The sequence below is a fragment of the Oxyura jamaicensis genome, chromosome 3 (genome assembly GCF_011077185.1).
Source record: "Oxyura jamaicensis isolate SHBP4307 breed ruddy duck chromosome 3, BPBGC_Ojam_1.0, whole genome shotgun sequence".
NCBI lineage: Eukaryota > Metazoa > Chordata > Aves > Anseriformes > Anatidae > Oxyura > Oxyura jamaicensis.
Window position 1 is genome coordinate 118462693 of NC_048895.1, and position 7331 is coordinate 118470023.

Genomic DNA, 7331 nt, shown 5'->3' on the forward strand with positions numbered 1-7331 from the left:
CGAAACCGCCGGCGCCGCCCCCGAATCGGCCGTGCGTCCCCGTGCAGTATCCCCATAACCGCTAGTGCTGCCTCCCCTCATAACCACCAGTGGCGCCGCCTGCGTCGTTCCCCAGCAACCACCAGTGCCGTCCCCTCTTGCCTTACCCCTAGTAATCACCACTTCCCGCCTTCCCTGCGTTGTCCCCCCAGTAATACCCAGTGTCAACCCTCCCCAGTACGACACCCACCGGTAACTGGCACTGGTGCACCCTCTCCATAGCATCTTCACCCTGCCCTCCTGGCACTGCTGGCAGTGCCCCAGAGACCAGGCAGCTCTTCTGTGAACACATGCATGTCTGTGTGGCCTGGGCTGTCTTGCATGTGTGTTGCATTGCACTGGTGCTCTCACACATGTGCACATACTAAATTCATATGTGTGCCCAGTCTGCACCACCCTCTAACACATGCCCATAATGCACAGGCAATCTGGTACACAGATGCCTTTCTTGCGGCAGTGCTCTCTGGCTGCCCCTATTACACACCATTGTTTTCAAGTGTTGTCACATGGACCCATTGCTAGTGAAACATGGGATTAGAAATTAGAGAGCGACTGATTAAGAATAAACATGTAGGCAACACTCATTGCTTAATATGTGCTGTGCTTGGAAAATACAATGTTACATTTGTGATGTACTGTGCTTGTGCTGTGCTGGGAAAACACAAAATGTACGTGCAAATACAGCATGAGAGAATGCACAGATGAGGAGTAAGGAGGAGGACTAAAAGCTGCCAGCACAGATTTATGATAGGGAGTAAAGAGGAGGACTAAAAGAAGGTCACACTCCCAAGGTTCCTAGATAACAGGGGGCCCTCAGACCCTGGGAACGGAAACAAACCAACTTTATGGATTGGACTGAGAACAAGGGCTCAGAGAGCATGCGCAAGAAGATAAGGCAAAAAGTTCAGCTCTGATGAAGACATCTTACTTCATCCTGACAACCACCTGGACGACCACCAGAGAATACTGCGCAAGCGCAAAGGACTGATAAGCTAATTAGCATACAAAGTGAGAATAGGCAGGTTTGGGTAATGAATATGTATAGGCATTAATTGATTATTCATTGTTCTGCTGTATAAATGTGAGATAGCTTGTCACTTCGGGTATGCACGTTAGGCGGAAGGATCCCCCGTGCATCCAGCGCGCTGCCAATAAAGGATACTTAGTCACTAAGAAATTTTGACTTCATTCTTTAAATCACTAGCATCCCCTTTTCCAGGGAGGCTGCCTCCCAGCTCAGGCCTATCTCCTGGTATAGAGTGATTCCTAGCAGTGCTACATGCTGCCTGCCCTCTTGCCATGTTCTGTGGCCCATGGTGCTGTGTCCTCCTCTTCCCTGTGACTACCATTGCTTCCATTCCCCGGTGGCACAGCCCTGTGTACCACACTGGTACAGCCTCTCCTGTGGCCACTGAGCACTGGCTGTAGCTGGTCTGGAGGGTTCATCCATGAGCATATGGATGCTGTGAAGGGCCTGCACCCACGGGGTGTGTGTGTGGGGGGGGGGAGATCAGTGTAGGGAGGCTCTACATACAGGCATGCATACTGGGTAGTGAGGCCATAGCTATGCCCAGCTGCAGAGTCAGTACACTTGTGAATACCATCAGCCCATTGGGGTCACAGGTCACTGACAGATTGCAGACATCCAGGTTGGTGCCCCCAGCACAGTCTCACTGGCTCCTCTGGAGCTGGGGATGCTCTTGCCCCTCTGAGGTGCTGTTCCACATGAGCATGAGGGCATGGCCATGGCCATGGGTTGTGTCCTACCCCCCAGGGGAGGCAGCACCAGTCTAATATGTCTTACGTACAGACTAGGGGACGAGACGCTGGAGATCCCTGCAGAGAGGGATCTGGGGGTTTTGGTTCATAGCAAGTTGAATATGAGCCAGCATTGTGCCCTGGCAGCCAGGAGGGCCAACTGTATCCTGGGGTGCATCAAGCACAGCGTTGCTAGTTGGCTGAGGGAAGGGATTGTCCCACTCTACTTTGCGCTGGTGCAGCCTCACCTTGAGCACTGTGTGCAGTTTTGGGCACCACAGTGCAAAAAGAACATGAAACTATTTAAGTGTTCAGAGAAGGGCTACAAAGATGGTGAAGGGCCTAGAGGGGAAGACATGTGAGTGGCCGAGGTCATTTGGCCTGTTCAGCCTGGAAAAGAGGAAGCTGAGGGGAGTCCTCATCATGGCCTACAGCTTCCTCACAAGGGGGAGCAGAGGGGCAGGTGCCGCTCTGGTGACCAGTGATAGGACCCGAGGGAACGGTGTCAAGCTGCGACAGGGGAGGTTCAGGCTGGATATCAAGAAAAGGTTCTACACCAAGAGGGTTGTCACGCACTGGAACAGGCTCCCCAGCAACATAGTCATGGCACCAAGCCTGTTGGAGTTTAAGAAGCATTTGGACTATACTCTCAATCATATGATCTGAGTATTTGTGAAGACCTGAGTGGAGCCAGGGCAACTGGAAGCAGGAGTGAAGCCAAACAGAAACCTGTGAGTTCCTTTGGCTCTAAGGGACTGCTAAAGTGGCTCAGCTTACCTACAACTTAGGGCAGACTCAGGGGCTCCTAAGGCTTCTGGCTGTCTAGCTGATGTCCTTTTCTGCATCCTGTATTGTCCTGACTGTGATAAATGATTTGAGTCTCAAATAGGATTCCAATTAAAGTTAGCCATTTATTAAAGGAATAAAGGCAAGCAAACAGCACTGGGTGTACCAGGAGTCTCCGCTCCACCAAGATGCACACCCCACAGTTCCCATTCATGACTTATATCCCCTCTACTAATGCATATTCATTAGTGGGCATGTCCTCTTTCGAGCATGCCTTCTTCATCTTCTGGAATCTTCTCGAATCTTCTTGACCCCAGACCCCATGCATGCTCCCCCACAGACTTCTGCCTAACACCGCTTGGCCAGCAACAAAACTGGTCCAAGCCAGTCCTGTCAGGTGACCATTGCAGAACACAAGAACTATATACATGCATTAACCACTGAATACAAGAACTATATACATGCATTAACCACTGAATACAAGAACTATATACATACATTAACCACTGAACATAAGAACGATATACATACATGAATCACCAAACACAAGAACTATATACATACATTAACCGTCTCTATTTTCTTAGTCTCGTGGTTATACAAGGATGTGTAAGACAAAAGGTCACATTTTATCATGCAGTCCTAGCATTGCTCCACATTGACACGAATCAGATGAACACATTTCACACTGACCATGTAGCACATCTAGAGTTAAATACCAGCTAGACAATGCCCTGGATGTGGTCAAGCTGCAGCAATGACACATTGGTGTGTGCACGCGTGCATGTGTGGACAAATGCATGCATAGTTCAGTGCACTAGGGCCCCTCAAATTATTTTATGGTCACTTCAGGAGGTCTTTTTGAGTTACAGGAGATAGGTTTGTGCTTTGGAGGAGAGCTGTGGAAGACCAGGGTAGTACTGTTGCTATGGGAGGGATGTAATCTGCAGTGGTCTGTGCAAGGGACAAGTTCCAGCCAGGTGAAAAAGGAAGTCTCATAGAACCTAGGTGAATTTTAGAATCATAGAATCACAGAATGGCTTGGGTTGGAAGGGACCTTAAAGATCATCTAGTTCCAAACCCCCTGCCATAGGCAGGGATGTCACCCACTAGATCAGGTTTTCCAGGACCCCATCCAGACTGGCCTCCAGGGGTGGGGCATCCACAACTTCTCTGAGCAACCTGTTCCAGTGTCTCACCACCCTCTGAGTAAAGCTTCAGGTCATACTGCAGCTCTAACCCAAAAAACTTAATTCAGGTCCTTCCTCGCATACTCTGAATCACTGACCTATCTGATGAGGGTCTGATGGGGTCCACCTGTTAGAGAAGGAAGGGGAAGAGCATCTTTGATAATAGACTTGACAAGCTGGTGAAGAGGGCTTTAAACTAAAGTTGCTGGGGGCAGGGGGGGACCTCAATCCATCCCACTCCTACCAGAGTGACGCCAGTGTCAGTCATAGATTCTCAGAGCCTGAAGAAAGGTCATGGGCCAGCAGGAGAGCACATGAAGACCAGCACAAAGGAATTGAAACCAGACCAGCCAGTAAATCAGCCTCATCAGGGGCCCAACATGTCTCTATGCTAACGCACTTAGCATCGGAAAAAAGAGTTAGAGACGTATGCATGCCTGCAGGGCTATGGCCTCCCTGGCATTATGAAGATGTGGTGGGATGGCTCTTGTGACTGGAATGTTGGAATGGAAGGATACGGACAAGGACAGGAAGGGGAGGCGAGGAGGAGTGGTAGCCCTCTATGTCAATCAGCAGCTGGAGTGCATGGAGCTCCGCCTGGGGGCAAATGAGGAGCTGACAGAGTTTATGGGTAAGGATTACAGGGAAAGCAGGGACGGAGGACATTATAGTGGGAGTGTGCTCTAGATCACATGATCAAGAAGACCAAGCAGATGAGGTCTTCTATAGACAGATAGAAGCAGCCTCACATTCACAAGCCCTGGTTCTCATGGGGGTCTTTAAACACCTCGGTATCTGTTGGAGGGATAACACAGCAGGACATAGGCAATCCAGCAGGTTCCTGCAATGTACTGCTGACAACTTCCTTCTCCAAGTGATAGAGGAGCCAATAAGCAGAAGTGCTATGCTGGATCTCATTCTCACCAACAAGGAGGAGGTGGTAGGGAATGTGAAGTTCAAGGGCAGCTTTAGATGCAGTGACCATGAAATGGTGCAGTTTTGGATTCAGAGGTAGCAAGGAGGGAGCACAGCAAGCTCACTACCCGGAGAGCAGGCCTTGGCCTCTTCAGGGATCTGCTTGGTAGGGTACCATGTGACAAAGCCCTGGAGGGAAGAAGGGCCCAAGAAAGCTGGTTAATATTCAAGGACCATCTCTTCCAAGCTCAGGAGTGATGCATCCCAACAAAGAGAAAGTCAAGCAAAAACTCCAGGAGGCCTGCATGGTTGAACAAGGAGCCCAGAGGGACCTGGACAGGCTTGAGAGGTGGGTGTGTGCAAACCTCAGGAGGGTAAACAAGGACAAGTGCAGGGTCCTCCATCTGGGCTGGGGCAGTTGCAAGCAGAAATACAAGTCTGGATGGAGAATGGATTGAGAGCAACTCTGAGTAGAAGGACTTGGAGGTTGTTGATTGACAAAAAGCTCAACATGAGCCAGCAATGTGCACTTGCAGACCAGAAAGCAAACCATATCCTGGGCTGCATGAAAAGAAGTGTGGCCAGCAGGGTGAGGGATGTGATTCTCTCCTTCTAGTCTTCTCTTGTGATACTGCACCTGGAATACTATGTTCAGCTCTGGAGCCCCCAGTAGAAGAAAGACATACAGCTATTGGAACAAGTGCAGAGGAGGGCCACAAAGTTTATCAAGGGGATGGAGCACCTCTCCTACAAAGACAGGCTGAGGGAGTTGGGGTTGTTCGCCCTGGAAAAGAGAAGGCAATATGGAGACCAGAAGCAGCAGTCTTCCAGCGCCTAAAGGGGGGCTACAGGAAGGATGGGGAGGGACTCTTTATCAGGGAGTGTAGTGATAGGACAAGGAGTCATGGCTTTAAACTAAAGGAGGGTAGATTTAGGTCAGATATAAGGAAGGAATTCTTTATTCTGAGGGTGGTGAGGCACTGGAACAGGTTGCCCAGAGAAGTTGTGGTTGCCCCATCTCTGGAAGTATTTAAGGCCAGGTCGGATGGGGCTTTGAGCAACCTGATATAGTGGATGGCTGGAACTAGGTGATCTAGTTCAGAAGTTAATGGGATGAGGTTCAACATGGCTAAGTGCCTGGTCCTGCACTTTGGCCACAACAACCCCATGTGACGCTACAGGCTCAGGGCAGACTGGCTGGAAAGCTGTGCAGAGGAAAAGGATCTGGGGGTGTTGGTCAATGCTTGCCTGAACATGAGCCTGCAGCGTGCCCAGGTGGCCAAGAAGGCCAACGGCATCCTAGCTTGTATCAGGAATAGTGTAGCCAGCAGGACAAGGGAGGTGATCATCCCCCTATGTTCAGCTCAGGGAAGCTGCCCCTCAATAATGTGTTCAGTTTTGGGCCCCTCACTTCAAGAAGGACATCGAGGCCCTGGAGCATGTCCAGAGAAGGGCTATGAAATTGGTGAAGGACCTGGAATCCAAGTCCTATGAGGAGCAGCTGAGGGAACTGGGGTTGTTTAGTCTGGAGAAGAGAAGGCTCAGGGGAGACCTTATTGCTCTCTCCAAGTCCCTGAAAGGAAGTTGTGGGGAGCTGGGGGTCAGCCTCTTCTTGCAGATAACTAGTGATAGGACAAGAAGGAATGGCCTCAAGTTGCGCCAGGGGAGGTTAAGGTTGGAAATGAGGAGACATTTATTCTCAGAAAGAGCAGTCAGACATTGGAATGGGTTGCCCAGGGAGGTGGTGGAGTCACCATCCTGGGGGTGTTTAAGGAAAGGTTGGACATGGTGCTCAGGGACATGGTTTAGCGGGTGACAGTAGTAGGGTGATGGTTGGACCAGATGATCTCAGAGGTCTTTTCCAACCTTAATGATACTATTATTCAATGATCTTTAAAGTTGCTTCCAACCCAAACCATTCTATGATTCTATGATCTTCATACCATGTTTTTCTTCTTGTTGTTCTTGCTGATTGACCTCTATCATTTGTTTTTCTTGCATTTCAGTGGATTAGTTATGTTACTTATAGTAACATCACATCCAATTGTTATCAGCACCATGACTTTGCTTCCTGATGCATGTATGTATTTGAATGCTGTACTGGTGTGATGGTTTTACTTGAGTGGTCAGCCGAGCTCCACCACAATCGCTCTCTCACTCCTCCCCTCCTCAAAGAGGAAGGGGGAGAAAAGACAACACAAAGAGCTCGAGGTTTGAGATGAGAATGATTTAATTAAAGGGAAGGGGAATGGGGAGAAAAAGAAACAAAAGAAACAACAAGGCCGTGCGGAAGCACAGAGAGAAAGGAAAAAAAAAGTTATTCTTTACTTCCCATCAACGAGCGATGTTCGGCCACGTCCTGGGAAGCAGGGCCTCAAAACACGTACCGGTTGTTCAGGAGAGAGCCTCCCCCATGAGAGCCCCCCTTTTATTGCTGAGTGTGACATCAGGTGTTATGGAATATCCCTTTGGTTGGTTTAGGTCAGCTGCCCTGGTGATGTCCCCTCCCCATCAATTGCCCACCCCCAACCTGCTGGCTCTTGGGGGCTTGGAGGGAGTCCTGATGTTGTGCCAGCACTATGCAGCAATAGACACAACACTGGAGTGATACCAGTGCTGTTCCAGCTACGAGTGCAGAGCACA